The sequence below is a fragment of the Salvelinus fontinalis genome, unplaced genomic scaffold, assembly GCF_029448725.1.
Source record: "Salvelinus fontinalis isolate EN_2023a unplaced genomic scaffold, ASM2944872v1 scaffold_0202, whole genome shotgun sequence".
Classification (NCBI taxonomy): Eukaryota; Metazoa; Chordata; class Actinopteri; order Salmoniformes; family Salmonidae; genus Salvelinus; species Salvelinus fontinalis.
Window position 1 is genome coordinate 181,695 of NW_026600411.1, and position 19,682 is coordinate 201,376.

The 19,682-nt window shown below is 39.4% G+C and overlaps 35 non-coding genes across 35 annotated transcripts; all 35 read left to right on the top strand.

Moving 5' to 3' along the window:
* The first annotated feature begins 60 nt into the window (after positions 1–60).
* trnaq-cug (transfer RNA glutamine (anticodon CUG)) lies at positions 61–132 on the top strand. The gene has a single exon. It is a non-coding gene; the product is annotated as a tRNA-Gln (tRNA).
* A 761-nt stretch (positions 133–893) lies between these two features.
* Positions 894–965, top strand: trnar-ucg (transfer RNA arginine (anticodon UCG)). Its single transcript has one exon. It is a non-coding gene; the product is annotated as a tRNA-Arg (tRNA).
* A 115-nt stretch (positions 966–1,080) lies between these two features.
* trnaq-cug (transfer RNA glutamine (anticodon CUG)) lies at positions 1,081–1,152 on the top strand. Its single transcript has one exon. It is a non-coding gene; the product is annotated as a tRNA-Gln (tRNA).
* A 115-nt stretch (positions 1,153–1,267) lies between these two features.
* trnaq-cug (transfer RNA glutamine (anticodon CUG)) lies at positions 1,268–1,339 on the top strand. The gene has a single exon. It is a non-coding gene; the product is annotated as a tRNA-Gln (tRNA).
* A 449-nt stretch (positions 1,340–1,788) lies between these two features.
* Positions 1,789–1,860, top strand: trnaq-uug (transfer RNA glutamine (anticodon UUG)). Its single transcript has one exon. It is a non-coding gene; the product is annotated as a tRNA-Gln (tRNA).
* A 115-nt stretch (positions 1,861–1,975) lies between these two features.
* Positions 1,976–2,047, top strand: trnaq-cug (transfer RNA glutamine (anticodon CUG)). The gene has a single exon. It is a non-coding gene; the product is annotated as a tRNA-Gln (tRNA).
* A 947-nt stretch (positions 2,048–2,994) lies between these two features.
* Positions 2,995–3,066, top strand: trnaq-cug (transfer RNA glutamine (anticodon CUG)). Its single transcript has one exon. It is a non-coding gene; the product is annotated as a tRNA-Gln (tRNA).
* A 1,230-nt stretch (positions 3,067–4,296) lies between these two features.
* trnaq-uug (transfer RNA glutamine (anticodon UUG)) lies at positions 4,297–4,368 on the top strand. Its single transcript has one exon. It is a non-coding gene; the product is annotated as a tRNA-Gln (tRNA).
* A 115-nt stretch (positions 4,369–4,483) lies between these two features.
* trnaq-cug (transfer RNA glutamine (anticodon CUG)) lies at positions 4,484–4,555 on the top strand. The gene has a single exon. It is a non-coding gene; the product is annotated as a tRNA-Gln (tRNA).
* Positions 4,556–4,670: 115 nt separating this feature from the next.
* trnaq-cug (transfer RNA glutamine (anticodon CUG)) lies at positions 4,671–4,742 on the top strand. Its single transcript has one exon. It is a non-coding gene; the product is annotated as a tRNA-Gln (tRNA).
* Positions 4,743–5,315: 573 nt separating this feature from the next.
* On the top strand, positions 5,316–5,387 carry trnaq-uug (transfer RNA glutamine (anticodon UUG)). Its single transcript has one exon. It is a non-coding gene; the product is annotated as a tRNA-Gln (tRNA).
* A 757-nt stretch (positions 5,388–6,144) lies between these two features.
* trnaq-uug (transfer RNA glutamine (anticodon UUG)) lies at positions 6,145–6,216 on the top strand. Its single transcript has one exon. It is a non-coding gene; the product is annotated as a tRNA-Gln (tRNA).
* Positions 6,217–6,968: 752 nt separating this feature from the next.
* Positions 6,969–7,040, top strand: trnaq-uug (transfer RNA glutamine (anticodon UUG)). The gene has a single exon. It is a non-coding gene; the product is annotated as a tRNA-Gln (tRNA).
* A 489-nt stretch (positions 7,041–7,529) lies between these two features.
* Positions 7,530–7,601, top strand: trnaq-cug (transfer RNA glutamine (anticodon CUG)). Its single transcript has one exon. It is a non-coding gene; the product is annotated as a tRNA-Gln (tRNA).
* Positions 7,602–8,360: 759 nt separating this feature from the next.
* Positions 8,361–8,432, top strand: trnaq-uug (transfer RNA glutamine (anticodon UUG)). Its single transcript has one exon. It is a non-coding gene; the product is annotated as a tRNA-Gln (tRNA).
* Positions 8,433–8,547: 115 nt separating this feature from the next.
* Positions 8,548–8,619, top strand: trnaq-cug (transfer RNA glutamine (anticodon CUG)). The gene has a single exon. It is a non-coding gene; the product is annotated as a tRNA-Gln (tRNA).
* Positions 8,620–9,192: 573 nt separating this feature from the next.
* Positions 9,193–9,264, top strand: trnaq-uug (transfer RNA glutamine (anticodon UUG)). The gene has a single exon. It is a non-coding gene; the product is annotated as a tRNA-Gln (tRNA).
* A 752-nt stretch (positions 9,265–10,016) lies between these two features.
* Positions 10,017–10,088, top strand: trnaq-uug (transfer RNA glutamine (anticodon UUG)). Its single transcript has one exon. It is a non-coding gene; the product is annotated as a tRNA-Gln (tRNA).
* Positions 10,089–10,577: 489 nt separating this feature from the next.
* Positions 10,578–10,649, top strand: trnaq-cug (transfer RNA glutamine (anticodon CUG)). The gene has a single exon. It is a non-coding gene; the product is annotated as a tRNA-Gln (tRNA).
* A 759-nt stretch (positions 10,650–11,408) lies between these two features.
* trnaq-uug (transfer RNA glutamine (anticodon UUG)) lies at positions 11,409–11,480 on the top strand. Its single transcript has one exon. It is a non-coding gene; the product is annotated as a tRNA-Gln (tRNA).
* A 115-nt stretch (positions 11,481–11,595) lies between these two features.
* trnaq-cug (transfer RNA glutamine (anticodon CUG)) lies at positions 11,596–11,667 on the top strand. Its single transcript has one exon. It is a non-coding gene; the product is annotated as a tRNA-Gln (tRNA).
* A 573-nt stretch (positions 11,668–12,240) lies between these two features.
* Positions 12,241–12,312, top strand: trnaq-uug (transfer RNA glutamine (anticodon UUG)). Its single transcript has one exon. It is a non-coding gene; the product is annotated as a tRNA-Gln (tRNA).
* Positions 12,313–13,072: 760 nt separating this feature from the next.
* On the top strand, positions 13,073–13,144 carry trnaq-cug (transfer RNA glutamine (anticodon CUG)). Its single transcript has one exon. It is a non-coding gene; the product is annotated as a tRNA-Gln (tRNA).
* A 115-nt stretch (positions 13,145–13,259) lies between these two features.
* Positions 13,260–13,331, top strand: trnaq-cug (transfer RNA glutamine (anticodon CUG)). Its single transcript has one exon. It is a non-coding gene; the product is annotated as a tRNA-Gln (tRNA).
* A 302-nt stretch (positions 13,332–13,633) lies between these two features.
* On the top strand, positions 13,634–13,705 carry trnaq-cug (transfer RNA glutamine (anticodon CUG)). Its single transcript has one exon. It is a non-coding gene; the product is annotated as a tRNA-Gln (tRNA).
* Positions 13,706–14,278: 573 nt separating this feature from the next.
* Positions 14,279–14,350, top strand: trnaq-uug (transfer RNA glutamine (anticodon UUG)). The gene has a single exon. It is a non-coding gene; the product is annotated as a tRNA-Gln (tRNA).
* A 948-nt stretch (positions 14,351–15,298) lies between these two features.
* trnaq-uug (transfer RNA glutamine (anticodon UUG)) lies at positions 15,299–15,370 on the top strand. Its single transcript has one exon. It is a non-coding gene; the product is annotated as a tRNA-Gln (tRNA).
* A 489-nt stretch (positions 15,371–15,859) lies between these two features.
* Positions 15,860–15,931, top strand: trnaq-cug (transfer RNA glutamine (anticodon CUG)). The gene has a single exon. It is a non-coding gene; the product is annotated as a tRNA-Gln (tRNA).
* A 759-nt stretch (positions 15,932–16,690) lies between these two features.
* On the top strand, positions 16,691–16,762 carry trnaq-uug (transfer RNA glutamine (anticodon UUG)). The gene has a single exon. It is a non-coding gene; the product is annotated as a tRNA-Gln (tRNA).
* Positions 16,763–16,877: 115 nt separating this feature from the next.
* trnaq-cug (transfer RNA glutamine (anticodon CUG)) lies at positions 16,878–16,949 on the top strand. Its single transcript has one exon. It is a non-coding gene; the product is annotated as a tRNA-Gln (tRNA).
* A 573-nt stretch (positions 16,950–17,522) lies between these two features.
* On the top strand, positions 17,523–17,594 carry trnaq-uug (transfer RNA glutamine (anticodon UUG)). The gene has a single exon. It is a non-coding gene; the product is annotated as a tRNA-Gln (tRNA).
* Positions 17,595–18,354: 760 nt separating this feature from the next.
* Positions 18,355–18,426, top strand: trnaq-cug (transfer RNA glutamine (anticodon CUG)). The gene has a single exon. It is a non-coding gene; the product is annotated as a tRNA-Gln (tRNA).
* Positions 18,427–18,541: 115 nt separating this feature from the next.
* Positions 18,542–18,613, top strand: trnaq-cug (transfer RNA glutamine (anticodon CUG)). Its single transcript has one exon. It is a non-coding gene; the product is annotated as a tRNA-Gln (tRNA).
* Positions 18,614–18,915: 302 nt separating this feature from the next.
* On the top strand, positions 18,916–18,987 carry trnaq-cug (transfer RNA glutamine (anticodon CUG)). Its single transcript has one exon. It is a non-coding gene; the product is annotated as a tRNA-Gln (tRNA).
* A 573-nt stretch (positions 18,988–19,560) lies between these two features.
* On the top strand, positions 19,561–19,632 carry trnaq-uug (transfer RNA glutamine (anticodon UUG)). The gene has a single exon. It is a non-coding gene; the product is annotated as a tRNA-Gln (tRNA).
* The last annotated feature ends 50 nt before the right edge of the window (positions 19,633–19,682 follow it).

A 19,682-nucleotide genomic window follows, 5' to 3' on the forward strand; every position in this document is an offset into this window, starting at 1 on the left:
TGTTAATAGGGTGAACAAATGACAGGAAAATCTGAACACTTCAATAATATTTATGTACAGGGTTCTATGGTGTAATGGTTAGCACTCAGGACTCTGAATCCTGTGATCCGAGTTCAAATCTCGGTAGGACCTACCTTGATTTTGTGCTGAATTATTCACATGGCCTACCAATAATCTAATCTCTTGCTTTTAATCGGGTGAACAAATGACAGTTAAAATCTGAACACTTCAATAAAATTTATGTACAGGGTTCTATGGTGTAATGGTTAGCACTCAGGACTCTGAATCCTGCGATCCGAGGTCAAATCTCGGTAGGACCTACCTCGATTTTGCAGTGACATACTCCTCTCCTGTCAACTTTAAAATTGTCGTGTGTGAAAGAAACAAGTGGGTGGGAGTTGATGAGCAGTCTTTGGTACACATGAATGGCTAGCCTACAGGAAATGCATACTATGAGTGCCTAGTAGGTTTGTTAATTGAGAACTTGCTCCATCCCAATGAACCGAAAATATTTCAGATTTTTTTCACCCTAATCACATCAATCGTGTTGGAAATATGTGGACTTACAAGTTGTTACATGGTAGGGTAGCCCAGTTGATACCGTTTATGGCCAGAACATATTTTCTCTGTTTTTCCGGAGAACCTAGGAGAGTAAATCTGAACCCATCACAGAGTATTGATTACTGGGTTCTGTGCTGTCAAGGTTATCACTCAGGACTCTGAATCCTACTATCTGAGTTCAAGTCTTGGTTGGACCTACCATGTGAATAATTCTTCCTTGTTGAACTAGAAGACAGCTGTCCAAAAATTGTTGTCAGTTGAAAGTATTTGCAACACGTGAAAGAACGACTGTCCATTCTTTTCTGTAAAATTACAAATTTGGTTAATAATATGGTTCTATGGTGTAATGGTTAGCACTCTGGACTTCGAATCCAGTGATCCGAGTTCAAATCTCGGTACAACCTTCCTAGCTTTTGTGCTGAATTATTCACATGGCCTACCAATAATCTCATCTCTTGCTGTTAATCGGGTGAACAAATGACAGGAAGATCAGAACACTTCAATAATATTTATGTACAGGGTTCTATGGTGTAATGGTTAGCACTCAGGACTCTGAATCCTGTGATCCGAGTTCAAATCTCGGTAGGACCTACCTCGATTTTGAGCTGAATTATTCACATGGCCTACCAATAATCTAATCTCTTGCTTTTAATCGGGTGAACAAATGACAGGAAAATCTGAACACTTCAATAATATTTATGTACAGGGTTCTATGGTGTAATGGTTAGCACTCAGGACTCTGAATCCTGTGATCCGAGTTCAAATCTCGGTAGGACCTACCTCTATTTTGCAGTGACATACTCCTCTCCTGTCAACTTTAAAATTGTCGTGTGTGAAAGAAACAAGTGGGTGGGAGTTGATGAGCAGTCTTTGGTACACATGAATGGCTAGCCTACAGGAAATGCATACTATGAGTGCCTAGTAGGTTTGTTAATTGAGAACTTGCTCCATCCCAATGAACCGAAAATATTTCAGATTTTTTTCACCCTAATCACATCAATCATCAAGTATTGATTACTGGGTTCTGTGCTGTCAAGATTATCACTCAGGACTCTGAATCCTACTATCTGAGTACAAGTCTTGGTCGGACCTACCATGTGAATAATTCTTCCTTGTTGAACTAGAAGACAGCTGTCCAAATATTGTTGTCAGTTGAAAGTATTTGCAACACGTGAAGGAACAACTGTCCATTGTTTTCTGTAAAATTACAGGTTTGGTTAATAATATGGTTCTATGGTGTAATGGTTAGCACTCTGGACTTTGAATCCAGTGATCCGAGTTCAAATCTCGGTAGAACCTTCCTAGCTTTTGTGCTGAATTATTCACATGGCCTACCAATAATCTCATCTCTTGCTGTTAATCGGGTGAACAAATGACAGGAAAATCTGAACACTTCAATAATATTTATGTACAGGGTTCTATCGTGTAATGGTTAGCACTCAGGACTCTGAATCCTGCGATCCGAGTTCAAATCTCGGTAGGACCTACCTTGATTTTGTGCTGAATTATTCACATGGCCTACCAATAATCTAATCTCTTGCTTTTAATCGGGTGAACAAATGACAGGAAAATCTGAACACTTCAATTATATTTATGTACAGGGTTCTATGGTGTAATGGTTAGCACTCAGGACTCTGAATCCTGCGATCCGAGTTCAAATCTCGGTACGACCTACCTCGATTTTGCAGTGACATACTCCTCTCCTGTCAACTTTAAAATTGTTGTGTGTGAAAGAAACAAGTGGGTGAGAGTTGATGAGCAGTCTATGGGATACATGAATGGCTAGCCTACAGGAAATGCATACTATGAGTGCCTTGTAGGTTTGTTAATTGAGAACTTGCTACCTCCCAATGAACTGAAAATATTTCAGATTTTATTCACCCTAATCACATCAATCGTGTTGGAAATATGTGGACTTACAAATTGTTACATGGTAGGGTAGCCCAGTTGATACCGTTTATGGCCAGAAAATATTTTCTCTGTTTTTCCGGAGAACCTAGGAGAGTAAATCTGAACCCATCACAGAGTATTGATTACTGGGTTCTGTGCTGTCAAGGTTATCACTCAGGACTCTGAATCCTACTATCTGAGTTCAAGTCTTGGTCGGACCTACCATGTGAATAATTCTTCCTTGTTGAACTAGAAGACAGCTGTCCAAATATTGTTGTCAGTTGAAAGTATTTGCAACACGTGAAGGAACGACTGTCCATTGTTTTCTGTAAAATTACAAAGTTGGTTAATAATATGGTTCTATGGTGTAATGGTTGGCACTCTGGACTTTGAATCCAATGATGCGAGTTCAAATCTCGGTAGAACCTTCCTAGCTTTTGTGCTGAATTATTCACATGGCCTACCAATAATCTCATCTCTTGCTGTTAATAGGGTGAACAAATGACAGGAAAATCTGAACACTTCAATAATATTTATGTACAGGGTTCTATGGTGTAATGGTTAGCACTCAGGACTCTGAATCCTGCGATCTGAGTTCAAATCTCGGTAGGACCTACCTCGAATTTGCAGTGACATACTCCTCTCCTGTCAACTTTAAAATTGTTGTGTGTGAAAGAAACAAGTGGGTGAGAGTTGATGAGCAGTCTATGGGATACATGAATGGCTAGCCTACAGGAAATGCATACTATGAGTGCCTTGTAGGTTTGTTAATTGAGAACTTGCTACCTCCCAATGAACCGAAAATATTTCAGATTTTTTTCACCCTAATCACATCAATCGTGTTGGAAATATGTGGACTTACAAGTTGTTACATGGTAGGGTAGCCCAGTTGATACTGTTTATGGCCAGAAAATATTTTCTCTGTTTTTCCAGAGAACCTAGGAGAGTAAATCTGAACCCATCACAGAGTATTGATTACTGGGTTCTGTGCTGTCAAGGTTATCACTCAGGACTCTGAATCCTACTATCTGAGTTCAAGTCTTGGTCGGACCTACCATGTGAATAATTCTTCCTTGTTGAACTAGAAGACAGCTGTCCAAATATTGTTGTCAGTTGAAAGTATTTGCAACACGTGAAGGAACGACTGTCCATTCTTTTCTGTAAAATAACAATTTTGGGTAAGTATATGGTTCTATGGTCTAATGGTTAGCACTCTGGACTTTGAACCCAGTGATCTGAGTTCAAATCTCGGTAGAACCTTCCTAGCTTTTGTGCTGTATTATTCACATGGCCTACCAATAATCTCATCTCTTGCTGTTAATCGGGTGAACAAATGACAGGAAAATCTGAACACTTCAATAATATTTATGTACAGGATTCTATGGTGTAATGGTTAGCACTCAGGACTCTGAATCCTGCCATCTGACTTCAAATCTCGGTAGGACTTACCTCGATTTTGCAGTGACATACTCCTCTCCTGTCAACTTTAAAATTGTCGTGTGTGAAAGAAACAAGTGGGTGGGAGTTGATGAGCAGCCTTTCGTACACATGAATGGCTAGCCTACAGGAAATGCATACTATGATTGCCTAGTAGGTTTGTTAATTGAGAACTTGCTACCTCCCAATGAACCGAAAATATTTCAGATTTTTTTCACCCTAATCACATCAATCGTGTTGGAAATATGTGGACTTACAAGTTGTTACATGGTAGGGTAGCCCAGTTGATACCGTTTATGGCCAGAAAATATTTTCTCTGTTTTTCCAGAGAACCTAGGAGAGTAAATCTGAACCCATCACAGAGTATTGATTACTGGGTTCTGTGCTGTCAAGGTTGGTTAAGAATATGGTTCTATGGTGTAATGGTTAGCACTCTGGACTTTGAATCCAGTGATCCGAGTTCAAATCTCGGTAGAACCTTCCTAGCTTTTGTGTTGAATTATTCACAAGGCCTGCCAATAATCTCATCTCTTGCTATTAATCGTGTGAGCAAATGACAGGAAAATCTGAACACCTCAAAAAAATTTATGTACAGGGTTCTATGGTGTAATGGTTAGCACTCAGGACTCTGAATCCAGTGATCCGAGTTCAAATCTCGGTAGGACCTACCTTAATTTTGTGCTGAATTATTCACATGGCCTACCAATAATCTCATCTCTTGCTGTTAATCGGGTGAACAAATGACAGGAAAATCTGAACACTTCAAAATTATTTATGTACAGGGTTCTATGGTGTAATGGTTAGCACTCAGGACTCTGAATCCTGCGATCCGAGTTCAAATCTCGGTAGGACTTACCTCGATTTTGCAGTGACATACTCCTCTCCTGTCAACTTTAAAATTGTCCTGTGTGAAAGAAACAAGTGGGTGGGAGTTGATGAGCAGTCTTTGGTACACATGAATGGCTAGCCTACAGGAAAAGCATACTATGAGTGCCTAGTAGGTTTGTTAATTGAGAACTTGCTACCTCTCAATGAACCGAAAATATTTCAGATTTTTTTCACCCTCATCACATCAATCGTGTTGGAAATATGTGGACTTACAAGTTGTTACATGGTAGGGTAGCCCAGTTGATACCGTTTATGGCCAGAAAATATTTTCTCAGTTTTTCCGGAGAACCTAGGAGAGCAAATCTGAACCCATCACAGAGTATTGATTACTGGGTTCTGTGCTGTCAAGGTTATCACTCAGGACTCTGAATCCTACTATCTGAGTTCAAGTCTTGGTCGGACCTACCATGTGAATAATTCTTCCTTGTTGAACTAGAAGATAGCTGTCCAAATATTGTTGTCAGTTGAAAGTATTTGCAACACGTGAAGGAACGACTGTCCATTTTTTTCTTTAAAATTCCAAATTTGATTAAGAATATGGTTCTATGGTGTAATGGTTAGCACTCTGGAATTTGAATCCAGTGATCCGAGTTCAATTCTCGGTAAAACCTTCCTAGCTTTTGTGCTGAATTATTCACATGGCCTACCAATAATCTCATCTCTTGCTGTTAATCGGGTGAACAAATGACAGGAAAATCTGCACACTTCAATAACATTAATGTACAGGGTTCTATGGTGTAATGGTTAGCATTCAGGACTCTGAATCCTGCGATCCGAGTTTAAATCTCCGTAGGACCTATCTTGATTTTGTAGTGACATTCTCCTCTCCTGTCAACTTTAAAATTGTCGTGTGAAAGAAACAAGTGGGTGGGAGTTGATGAGCAGTCTTTGGTACACATGAATGGCTAGCCTACAGGAAATGCATACTATGAGTGCCTAGTAGGTTTGTTAATTGAGAACTTGCTACCTCCCAATGAACCGAAAATATTTCAGATTTTTTCACCCTCATCACATCAATCGTGTTGGAAATATGTGGACTTACAAGTTGTTACATGGTAGGGTAGCCCAGTTGATACCGTTTATGGCCAGAAAATATTTTCTCAGTTTTTCCGGAGAACCTAGGAAAGCAAATCTGAACCCATCACAGAGTAGTGATTACAGGGTTCTGTGCTGTCAAGGTTATCACTCAGGACTCTGAATCCTACAATCTGAGTTCAAGTCTTGGTCGGACCTACCATGTGAATAATTCTTCCTTGTTGAACTAGAAGATAGCTGTCCAAATATTGTTGTCAGTTGAAAGTATTTGCAACACGTGAAGGAACGACTGTCCATTTTTTTCTGTAAAATTCCAAATTTGATTAAGAATATGGTTCTATGGTGTAATGGTTAGCACTCTGGACTTTGAATCCAGTGATCCGAGTTCAAATCTCGGTAGAACCTTCCTAGGTTTTGTGCTGAATTATTCACATGGCCTACCAATAATCTCATCTCTTGCTGTTAATCGGGTGAACAAATGACAGGAAAATCTGAACACTTCAATAACATTTATGTACAGTGTTCTATGGTGTAATGGTTAGCACTCAGGACTCTCGATCCGAGTTCAAATCTCGGTAGGACCTACCTTGATTTTGCAGTGACATACTCCTCTCCTGTCAACTTTAAAATTGTCCTGTGTGAAAGAAACAAGTGGGTGGGAGTTGATGAGCAGTCTTTGGTACACATGAATGGCTAGCCTACAGGAAAAGCATACTATGAGTGCCTAGTAGGTTTGTTAATTGAGAAATTGCTACCTCTCAATGAACCGAAAATATTTCAGATTTTTTTCACCCTCATCACATCAATCGTGTTGGAAATATGTGGACTTACAAGTTGTTACATGGTAGGGTAGCCCAGTTGATACCTTTTATGGTCAGAAAATATTTTCTCTGTTTTTCCGGAGAACCTAGGAGAGCAAATCTGAACCCATCCCAGAGTATTGATTACAGGGTTCTGTGCTGTCAAGGTTATCACTCAGGACTCTGAATCCTACAATCTGAGTTCAAGTCTTGGTCGGACCTACCATGTGAATAATTCTTCCTTGTTGAACTAGAAGATAGCTGTCCAAATATTGTTGTCAGTTGAAAGCATTTGCAACACGTGAAGGAACGACTGTCCATTTTTTTCTGTAAAATTCCAAATTTGGTTAAGAATATGGTTCTATGGTGTAATGGTTAGCACTCTGGACTTTGAATCCAGTGATCCGAGTTCAAATCTCGGTAGAACCTTCCTAGCTTTTGTGCTGAATTATTCACATGGCCTCTCAATAATCTAATCTCTTGCTGTTAATCGGGTGAACAAATGACAGGAAAATCTGAACACTTCAATAATATTTATGTACAGGGTTCTATGGTGTAATGGTTAACACTCTAGACTTTGAATCCACTGATCCGATTTCAAATCTCAGTTGAACCTTCCTAGCTTTTGTGCTGAATTATTCACATGGCCTCCCAATAATCTAATCTCTTGCAGTTAATCGGGTGAACAAATGACAGGACAATCTGAACACTTCAAAATTATTTATGTACAGGGTTCAATGGTGTAATGGTTATCACTCAGGACTCTGAATCCTGCGATCTGAGTTCAAATCTCGGTAGGACCTACCTTGATTTTGTGCTGAATTATTCACATGGCCTACCAATAATCTAATATCTTGCTGTTATTTGGGTGAACAAATGACAGGAAAATCTGAACAGTTCAGTATTATCTATGTACAGGGTTCTATGGTGTAATGGTTAGCACTCAGGACTCTGAATCCTGCGATCTGAGTTCAAATCTCGGTAGGACCTACCTTGATCTTGTGCTGAATTATTCACATGGCCTACCAATAATCTAATCTCTTGCTGTTATTTGGGTGAACAAATGACAGGAAAATCTGAACAGTTCAGTATTATCTATGTACAGGGTTCTATGGTGTAATGGTTAGCACTCAGGACTCTGAATCCTTGATCTGAATTCAAATCTCGGTAGGACCTACCTCGAATTTGCAGTGACATACTCCTCTCCTGTCAACTTTAAAATTGTCGTGTGTGAAAGAAACAAGTGGGTGGGAGTTGATGAGCAGCCTTTCGTACACATGAATTGCTAGCCTACAGGAAATACATACTATGATTGCCTAGTAGGTTTGTTAATTGAGAACTTGCTACCTCCCAATGAACTGAAAATGTTTCCGATTTTTTTCACACTAATCACATCAATCGTGTTGGAAATATGTGGACTTACAAGTTGTTACATGGTAGGGTAGCCCAGTTGATACCGTTTATGGCCAGAAATTTTTTTCTCTGTTTTTCCAGAGAACCTAGGAAAGCAAATCTGAACCCATCACAGAGTATTGATTACAGGGTTCTGTGCTGTCAAGGTTATCACTCAGGACTCTGAATCCTACAATCTGAGTTCAAGTCTTGGTCGGACCTACCATGTGAATAATTCTTCCTTGTTGAACTAGAAGATAGCTGTCCAAATATTGTTGTCAGTTGAAAGTATTTGCAACACGTGAAGGAACGACTGTCCATTTTTTTCTGTAAAATTCCAAATTTGGTTAAGAATATGGTTCTATGGTGTAATGGTTAGCACTCTGGACTTTGAATCCAGTGATCCGAGTTCAAATCTCGGTACAACCTTCCTAGCTTTTGTGCTGAATTATTCACATGGCCTACCAATAATCTCATCTCTTGCTGTTAATCGGGTGAACAAATGACAGGAAAATCTGAACACTTCAATAAAATGTATGTACAGGGTTCTATGGTGTAATGGTTAGCACTCAGGACTCTGAATCCTGCGATCTGAGTTCAAATCTCGGTAGGACCTACTTTGATTTTGCAGTGACATAATCCTCTCCTGTCAACTTTAAAATTGTCGTGTGTGAAAGAAACAAGTGGGTGGGAGTTGATGAGTAGTCTTTGGTACACATGAATGGCTAGCCTACAGGAAATGCATACTATGAGTGCCTAGTAGGTTTGTTAATTGAGAACTTGCTACCTCCCAATGAACTGAAAATATTTCAGATTTTTTTCACCCTCATCACATCAATCGTGTTGGAAATATGTGGACTTACAAGTTGTTACATGGTAGGGTAGCCCAGTTGATACCGTTTATGGCCAGAAAATATTTTCTCAGTTTTTCCGGAGAACCTAGGAAAGCAAATCTGAACCCATCACAGAGTAGTGATTACAGGGTTCTGTGCTGTCAAGGTTATCACTCAGGACTCTGAATCCTACAATCTGAGTTCAAGTCTTGGTCGGACCTACCATGTGAATAATTCTTCCTTGTTGAACTAGAAGATAGCTGTCCAAATATTGTTGTCAGTTGAAAGTATTTGCAACACGTGAAGGAACGACTGTCCATTTTTTTCTGTAAAATTCCAAATTTGATTAAGAATATGGTTCTATGGTGTAATGGTTAGCACTCTGGACTTTGAATCCAGTGATCCGAGTTCAAATCTCGGTAGAACCTTCCTAGGTTTTGTGCTGAATTATTCACATGGCCTACCAATAATCTCATCTCTTGCTGTTAATCGGGTGAACAAATGACAGGAAAATCTGAACACTTCAATAACATTTATGTACAGTGTTCTATGGTGTAATGGTTAGCACTCAGGACTCTCGATCCGAGTTCAAATCTCGGTAGGACCTACCTTGATTTTGCAGTGACATACTCCTCTCCTGTCAACTTTAAAATTGTCCTGTGTGAAAGAAACAAGTGGGTGGGAGTTGATGAGCAGTCTTTGGTACACATGAATGGCTAGCCTACAGGAAAAGCATACTATGAGTGCCTAGTAGGTTTGTTAATTGAGAACTTGCTACCTCTCAATGAACCGAAAATATTTCAGATTTTTTTCACCCTCATCACATCAATCGTGTTGGAAATATGTGGACTTACAAGTTGTTACATGGTAGGGTAGCCCAGTTGATACCTTTTATGGTCAGAAAATATTTTCTCTGTTTTTCCGGAGAACCTAGGAGAGCAAATCTGAACCCATCCCAGAGTATTGATTACAGGGTTCTGTGCTGTCAAGGTTATCACTCAGGACTCTGAATCCTACAATCTGAGTTCAAGTCTTGGTCGGACCTACCATGTGAATAATTCTTCCTTGTTGAACTAGAAGATAGCTGTCCAAATATTGTTGTCAGTTGAAAGCATTTGCAACACGTGAAGGAACGACTGTCCATTTTTTTCTGTAAAATTCCAAATTTGGTTAAGAATATGGTTCTATGGTGTAATGGTTAGCACTCTGGACTTTGAATCCAGTGATCCGAGTTCAAATCTCGGTAGAACCTTCCTAGCTTTTGTGCTGAATTATTCACATGGCCTTTTAATAATCTAATCTCTTGCTGTTAATCGGGTGAACAAATGACAGGAAAATCTGAACACTTCAATAATATTTATGTACAGGGTTCTATGGTGTAATGGTTAACACTCTAGACTTTGAATCCACTGATCCGATTTCAAATCTCAGTTGAACCTTCCTAGCTTTTGTGCTGAATTATTCACATGGCCTCCCAATAATCTAATCTCTTGCAGTTAATCGGGTGAACAAATGACAGGACAATCTGAACACTTCAAAATTATTTATGTACAGGGTTCAATGGTGTAATGGTTATCACTCAGGACTCTGAATCCTGCGATCTGAGTTCAAATCTCGGTAGGACCTACCTTGATTTTGTGCTGAATTATTCACATGGCCTACCAATAATCTAATATCTTGCTGTTATTTGGGTGAACAAATGACAGGAAAATCTGAACAGTTCAGTATTATCTATGTACAGGGTTCTATGGTGTAATGGTTAGCACTCAGGACTCTGAATCCTGCGATCTGAGTTCAAATCTCGGTAGGACCTACCTTGATCTTGTGCTGAATTATTCACATGGCCTACCAATAATCTAATCTCTTGCTGTTATTTGGGTGAACAAATGACAGGAAAATCTGAACAGTTCAGTATTATCTATGCACAGGGTTCTATGGTGTAATGGTTAGCACTCAGGACTCTGAATCCTTGATCTGAATTCAAATCTCGGTAGGACCTACCTCGAATTTGCAGTGACATACTCCTCTCCTGTCAACTTTAAAATTGTCGTGTGTGAAAGAAACAAGTGGGTGGGAGTTGATGAGCAGCCTTTCGTACACATGAATTGCTAGCCTACAGGAAATACATACTATGATTGCCTAGTAGGTTTGTTAATTGAGAACTTGCTACCTCCCAATGAACTGAAAATATTTCTGATTTTTTTCACACTAATCACATCAATCGTGTTGGAAATATGTGGACTTACAAGTTGTTACATGGTAGGGTAGCCCAGTTGATACCGTTTATGGCCAGAAAAATTTTTCTCTGTTTTTCCAGAGAACCTAGGAGAGCAAATCTGAACCCATCACAGAGTATTGATTACTGGGTTCTGTGCTGTCAAGGTTATCACTCAGGACTCTGAATCCTACAATCTGAGTTCAAGTCTTGGTCGGACCTGCCATGTGAATAATTCTTCCTTGTTGAACTAGAAGATAGCTGTCCAAATATTGTTGTCAGTTGAAAGTATTTGCAACACGTGAAGGAACGACTGTCCATTTTTTTCTGTAAAATTCCAAATTTGGTTAAGAATATGGTTCTATGGTGTAATGGTTAGCGCTCTGGACTTTGAATCCAGTGATCCGAGTTCAAATCTCGGTACAACCTTCCTAGCTTTTGTGCTGAATTATTCACATGGCCTACCAATAATCTCATCTCTTGCTGTTAATCGGGTGAACAAATGACAGGAAAATCTGAACACTTCAATAAAATGTATGTACAGGGTTCTATGGTGTAATGGTTAGCACTCAGGACTCTGAATCCTGCGATCTGAGTTCAAATCTCGGTAGGACCTACTTTGATTTTGCAGTGACATACTCCTCTCCTGTCAACTTTAAAATTGTCGTGTGTGAAAGAAACAAGTGGGTGGGAGTTGATGAGTAGTCTTTGGTACACATGAATGGCTAGCCTACAGGAAATGCATACTATGAGTGCCTAGTAGGTTTGTTAATTGAGAACTTGCTACCTCCCAATGAACTGAAAATTTTTCAGATTTTTTTCACCCTCATCACATCAATCGTGTTGGAAATATGTGGACTTACAAGTTGTTACATGGTAGGGTAGCCCAGTTGATACCGTTTATGGCCAGAAAATATTTTCTCAGTTTTTCCGGAGAACCTAGGAGAGCAAATCTGAACCCATCACAGAGTATTGATTACTGGGTTCTGTGCTGTCAAGGTTATCACTCAGGACTCTGAATCCTACTATCTGAGTTCAAGTCTTGGTCGGACCTACCATGTGAATAATTCTTCCATGTTGAACTAGAAGATAGCTGTCCAAATATTGTTGTCAGTTGAAAGTATTTGCAACACGTGAAGGAACGACTGTCCATTTTTTTCTTTAAAATTCCAAATTTGATTAAGAATATGGTTCTATGGTGTAATGGTTAGCACTCTGGACTTTGAATCCAGTGATCCGAGTTCAAATCTCGGTAGAACCTTCCTAGCTTTTGTGCTGAATTATTCACATGGCCTACATATAATCTCATCTCTTGCTGTTAATCGGGTGAACAAATGACAGGAAAATCTGCACACTTCAATAACATTAATGTACAGTGTTCTATGGTGTAATGGTTAGCATTCAGGACTCTGAATCCTGCGATCCGAGTTTAAATCTCCGTAGGACCTATCTTGATTTTGTAGTGACATACTCCTCTCCTGTCAACTTTAAAATTGTCGTGTGTGAAAGAAACAAGTGGGTGGGAGTTGATGAGCAGTCTTTGGTACACATGAATGTCTAGCCTACAGGAAATGCATACTATGAGTGCCTAGTAGGTTTGTTAATTGAGAACTTGCTACCTCCCAATGAACCGAAAATATTTCAGATTTTTTTCACCCTCATCACATCAATCGTGTTGGAAATATGTGGACTTACAAGTTGTTACATGGTAGGGTAGCCCAGTTGATACCGTTTATGGCCAGAAAATATTTTCTCTGTTTTTCCGGAGAACCTAGGAAAGCAAATCTGAACCCATCACAGAGTAGTGATTACAGGGTTCTGTGCTGTCAAGGTTATCACTCAGGACTCTGAATCCTACAATCTGAGTTCAAGTCTTGGTCGGACCTACCATGTGAATAATTCTTCCTTGTTGAACTAGAAGATAGCTGTCCAAATATTGTTGTCAGTTGAAAGTATTTGCAACACGTGAAGGAACGACTGTCCATTTTTTTCTGTAAAATTCCAAATTTGATTAAGAATATGGTTCTATGGTGTAATGGTTATCACTCAGGACTCTGAATCCTGCGATCTGAGTTCAAATCTCGGTAGGACCTACCTTAATTTTGTGCTGAATTATTCACATGGCCTACCAATAATCTAATCTCTTGCTGTTATTTGGGTGAACAAATGACAGGAAAATCTGAACAGTTCAGTATTATTTATGTACAGGGTTCAATGGTGTAATGGTTATCACTCAGGACTCTGAATCCTGCGATCCGAGTTCAAATCTCGGTAGAACCTTCCTAGCTTTTGTGCTGAATTATTCACATGGCCTACCAATAATCTCATCTCTTGCAGTTAATCGGGTGAACAAATGACAGGAAAATCTGAACACTTCAATAATATTTATGTACAGGGTTCTATGGTGTAATGGTTAACACTCTAGACTTTGAATCCACTGATCCGAGTTCAAATCTCAGTTGAACCTTCCTAGCTTTTGTGCTGAATTATTCACATGTCCTCCCAATAATCTAATCTCTTGCAGTTAATCGGGTGAACAAATGACAGGACAATCTGAACACTTCAATAACATTTATGTACAGGGTTCTATGGTGTAATGGTTAGCACTCAGGACTCTGAATCCTGCGATCCGAGTTCAAATCTCGGTAGGACCTACCTTGATTTAGCAGTGACATACTCCTCTCCTGTCAACTTTAAAATTGTCGTGTGTGAAAGAAACAAGTGGGTGGGAGTTGATGAGCAGTCTTTGGTACACATGAATGGCTAGCCTACAGGAAATGCATACTATGAGTGCCTAGTAGGTTTGTTAATTGAGTACTTGCTACCTCCCAATGAACCGAAAATTTTTCAGATTTTTTTCAACCTAATCACATCAATCGTGTTGGAAATATGTGGACTTACAAGTTGTTACATGGTAGGGTAGCCCAGTTGATACCGTTTATGGCCAGAAAATATTTTCTCTTTTTTTCCGGAGAACCTAGGAGAGTAAATCTGAACCCATCACAGAGTATTGATTACTGGGTTCTGTGCTGTCAAGGTTATCACTCAGGACTCTGAATCCTACTATCTGAGTTCAAGTCTTGGTCGGACCTACCATGTGAATAATTCTTCCTTGTTGAACTAGAAGACAGCTGTCCAAATATTGTTGTCAGTTGAAAGTATTTGCAACACGTGAAGGAACGACTGTCCATTCTTTTCTGTAAAATTACAATTTTGGTTAAGAATATGGTTCTATGGTGTAATGGTTAGCACTCTGGACTTTGAATCCAGTGATCCGAGTTCAAATCTCGGTAGAACCTTCCTAGCTTTTGTGTTGAAAATTTTCACAAGGCCTGCCAATAATCTCATCTCTTGTTGTTAATCGTGTGAACAAATGACAGGAAAATCTGAACACTTCAAAATTATTTATGTACAGGGTTCAATGGTGTAATGGTTATCACTCAGGACTCTGAATCCTGCGATCTGAGTTCAAATCTTGGTAGGACCTACCTTGATTTTGTGCTGAATTATTCACATGGCCTACCAATAATCTCATCTCTTGCTGTTAATCGGGTGAACAAATGACAAGAAAATCTGAACACTTCAAAACCATTTATGTACAGGGATCTATGGTCTAATGGTTATCACTCAGGACTCTGAATCCTGCCATCCGAGTTCAAATCTCGGTAGGACCTACCTTGATTTTGCAGTGACATACTCCTCTCCTGTCAACTTTAAAATTGTCCTGTGTGAAAGAAACAAGTGGGTGGGAGTTGATGAGCAGTCTTTGGTACACATGAATGGCTAGCCTACAGGAAAAGCATACTATGAGTGCCTAGTAGGTTTGTTAATTGAGAACTTGCTACCTCTCAATGAACCGAAAATATTTCAGATTTTTTTCACCCTCATCACATCAATCGTGTTGGAAATATGTGGACTTACAAGTTGTTACATGGTAGGGTAGCCCAGTTGATACCTTTTATGGTCAGAAAATATTTTCTCTGTTTTTCCGGAGAACCTAGGAGAGCAAATCTGAACCCATCCCAGAGTATTGATTACAGGGTTCTGTGCTGTCAAGGTTATCACTCAGGACTCTGAATCCTACAATCTGAGTTCAAGTCTTGGTCGGACCTACCATGTGAATAATTCTTCCTTGTTGAACTAGAAGATAGCTGTCCAAATATTGTTGTCAGTTGAAAGCATTTGCAACACGTGAAGGAACGACTGTCCATTTTTTTCTGTAAAATTCCAAATTTGGTTAAGAATATGGTTCTATGGTGTAATGGTTAGCACTCTGGACTTTGAATCCAGTGATCCGAGTTCAAATCTCGGTAGAACCTTCCTAGCTTTTGTGCTGAATTATTCACATGGCCTTTTAATAATCTAATCTCTTGCTGTTAATCGGGTGAACAAATGACAGGAAAATCTGAACACTTCAATAATATTTATGTACAGGGTTCTATGGTGTAATGGTTAACACTCTAGACTTTGAATCCACTGATCCGATTTCAAATCTCAGTTGAACCTTCCTAGCTTTTGTGCTGAATTATTCACATGGCCTCCCAATAATCTAATCTCTTGCAGTTAATCGGGTGAACAAATGACAGGACAATCTGAACACTTCAAAATTATTTATGTACAGGGTTCAATGGTGTAATGGTTATCACTCAGGACTCTGAATCCTGCGATCTGAGTTCAAATCTCGGTAGGACCTACCTTGATTTTGTGCTGAATTATTCACATGGCCTACCAATAATCTAATATCTTGCTGTTATTTGGGTGAACAAATGACAGGAAAATCTGAACAGTTCAGTATTATCTATGTACAGGGTTCTATGGTGTAATGGTTAGCACTCAGGACTCTGAATCCTGCGATCTGAGTTCAAATCTCGGTAGGACCTACCTTGATCTTGTGCTGAATTATTCACATGGCCTACCAATAATCTAATCTCTTGCTGTTATTTGGGTGAACAAATGACAGGAAAATCTGAACAGTTCAGTATTATCTATGCACAGGGTTCTATGGTGTAATGGTTAGCACTCAGGACTCTGAATCCTTGATCTGAATTCAAATCTCGGTAGGACCTACCTCGAATTTGCAGTGACATACTCCTCTCCTGTCAACTTTAAAATTGTCGTGTGTGAAAGAAACAAGTGGGTGGGAGTTGATGAGCAGCCTTTCGTACACATGAATTGCTAGCCTACAGGAAATACATACTATGATTGCCTAGTAGGTTTGTTAATTGAGAACTTGCTACCTCCCAATGAACTGAAAATATTTCTGATTTTTTTCACACTAATCACATCAATCGTGTTGGAAATATGTGGACTTACAAGTTGTTACATGGTAGGGTAGCCCAGTTGATACCGTTTATGGCCAGAAAAATTTTTCTCTGTTTTTCCAGAGAACCTAGGAGAGCAAATCTGAACCCATCACAGAGTATTGATTACTGGGTTCTGTGCTGTCAAGGTTATCACTCAGGACTCTGAATCCTACAATCTGAGTTCAAGTCTTGGTCGGACCTGCCATGTGAATAATTCTTCCTTGTTGAACTAGAAGATAGCTGTCCAAATATTGTTGTCAGTTGAAAGTATTTGCAACACGTGAAGGAACGACTGTCCATTTTTTTCTGTAAAATTCCAAATTTGGTTAAGAATATGGTTCTATGGTGTAATGGTTAGCGCTCTGGACTTTGAATCCAGTGATCCGAGTTCAAATCTCGGTACAACCTTCCTAGCTTTTGTGCTGAATTATTCACATGGCCTACCAATAATCTCATCTCTTGCTGTTAATCGGGTGAACAAATGACAGGAAAATCTGAACACTTCAATAAAATGTATGTACAGGGTTCTATGGTGTAATGGTTAGCACTCAGGACTCTGAATCCTGCGATCTGAGTTCAAATCTCGGTAGGACCTACTTTGATTTTGCAGTGACATACTCCTCTCCTGTCAACTTTAAAATTGTCGTGTGTGAAAGAAACAAGTGGGTGGGAGTTGATGAGTAGTCTTTGGTACACATGAATGGCTAGCCTACAGGAAATGCATACTATGAGTGCCTAGTAGGTTTGTTAATTGAGAACTTGCTACCTCCCAATGAACTGAAAATTTTTCAGATTTTTTTCACCCTCATCACATCAATCGTGTTGGAAATATGTGGACTTACAAGTTGTTACATGGTAGGGTAGCCCAGTTGATACCGTTTATGGCCAGAAAATATTTTCTCAGTTTTTCCGGAGAACCTAGGAGAGCAAATCTGAACCCATCACAGAGTATTGATTACTGGGTTCTGTGCTGTCAAGGTTATCACTCAGGACTCTGAATCCTACTATCTGAGTTCAAGTCTTGGTCGGACCTACCATGTGAATAATTCTTCCATGTTGAACTAGAAGATAGCTGTCCAAATATTGTTGTCAGTTGAAAGTATTTGCAACACGTGAAGGAACGACTGTCCATTTTTTTCTTTAAAATTCCAAATTTGATTAAGAATATGGTTCTATGGTGTAATGGTTAGCACTCTGGACTTTGAATCCAGTGATCCGAGTTCAAATCTCGGTAGAACCTTCCTAGCTTTTGTGCTGAATTATTCACATGGCCTACATATAATCTCATCTCTTGCTGTTAATCGGGTGAACAAATGACAGGAAAATCTGCACACTTCAATAACATTAATGTACAGTGTTCTATGGTGTAATGGTTAGCATTCAGGACTCTGAATCCTGCGATCCGAGTTTAAATCTCCGTAGGACCTATCTTGATTTTGTAGTGACATACTCCTCTCCTGTCAACTTTAAAATTGTCGTGTGTGAAAGAAACAAGTGGGTGGGAGTTGATGAGCAGTCTTTGGTACACATGAATGTCTAGCCTACAGGAAATGCATACTATGAGTGCCTAGTAGGTTTGTTAATTGAGAACTTGCTACCTCCCAATGAACCGAAAATATTTCAGATTTTTTTCACCCTCATCACATCAATCGTGTTGGAAATATGTGGACTTACAAGTTGTTACATGGTAGGGTAGCCCAGTTGATACCGTTTATGGCCAGAAAATATTTTCTCTGTTTTTCCGGAGAACCTAGGAAAGCAAATCTGAACCCATCACAGAGTAGTGATTACAGGGTTCTGTGCTGTCAAGGTTATCACTCAGGACTCTGAATCCTACAATCTGAGTTCAAGTCTTGGTCGGACCTACCATGTGAATAATTCTTCCTTGTTGAACTAGAAGATAGCTGTCCAAATATTGTTGTCAGTTGAAAGTATTTGCAACACGTGAAGGAACGACTGTCCATTTTTTTCTGTAAAATTCCAAATTTGATTAAGAATATGGTTCTATGGTGTAATGGTTATCACTCAGGACTCTGAATCCTGCGATCTGAGTTCAAATCTCGGTAGGACCTACCATAATTTTGTGCTGAATTATTCACATGGCCTACCAATAATCTAATCTCTTGCTGTTATTTGGGTGAACAAATGACAGGAAAATCTGAACAGTTCAGTATTATTTATGTACAGGGTTCAATGGTGTAATGGTTATCACTCAGGACTCTGAATCCTGCGATCCGAGTTCAAATCTCGGTAGAACCTTCCTAGCTTTTGTGCTGAATTATTCACATGGCCTACCAATAATCTCATCTCTTGCAGTTAATCGGGTGAACAAATGACAGGAAAATCTGAACACTTCAATAATATTTATGTACAGGGTTCTATGGTGTAATGGTTAACACTCTAGACTTTGAATCCACTGATCCGAGTTCAAATCTCAGTTGAACCTTCCTAGCTTTTGTGCTGAATTATTCACATGTCCTCCCAATAATCTAATCTCTTGCAGTTAATCGGGTGAACAAATGACAGGACAATCTGAACACTTCAATAACATTTATGTACAGGGTTCTATGGTGTAATGGTTAGCACTCAGGACTCTGAATCCTGCGATCCGAGTTCAAATCTCGGTAGGACCTACCTTGATTTAGCAGTGACATACTCCTCTCCTGTCAACTTTAAAATTGTCGTGTGTGAAAGAAACAAGTGGGTGGGAGTTGATGAGCAGTCTTTGGTACACATGAATGGCTAGCCTACAGGAAATGCATACTATGAGTGCCTAGTAGGTTTGTTAATTGAGTACTTGCTACCTCCCAATGAACCGAAAATTTTTCAGATTTTTTTCAACCTAATCACATCAATCGTGTTGGAAATATGTGGACTTACAAGTTGTTACATGGTAGGGTAGCCCAGTTGATACCGTTTATGGCCAGAAAATATTTTCTCTTTTTTTCCGGAGAACCTAGGAGAGTAAATCTGAACCCATCACAGAGTATTGATTACTGGGTTCTGTGCTGTCAAGGTTATCACTCAGGACTCTGAATCCTACTATCTGAGTTCAAGTCTTGGTCGGACCTACCATGTGAATAATTCTTCCTTGTTGAACTAGAAGATAGCTGTCCAAATATTGTTGTCAGTTGAAAGCATTTGCAACACGTGAAGGAACGACTGTCCATTTTTTTCTGTAAAATTCCAAATTTGGTTAAGAATATGGTTCTATGGTGTAATGGTTAGCACTCTGGACTTTGAATCCAGTGATCCGAGTTCAAATCTCGGTAGAACCTTCCTAGCTTTTGTGCTGAATTATTCACATGGCCTTTTAATAATCTAATCT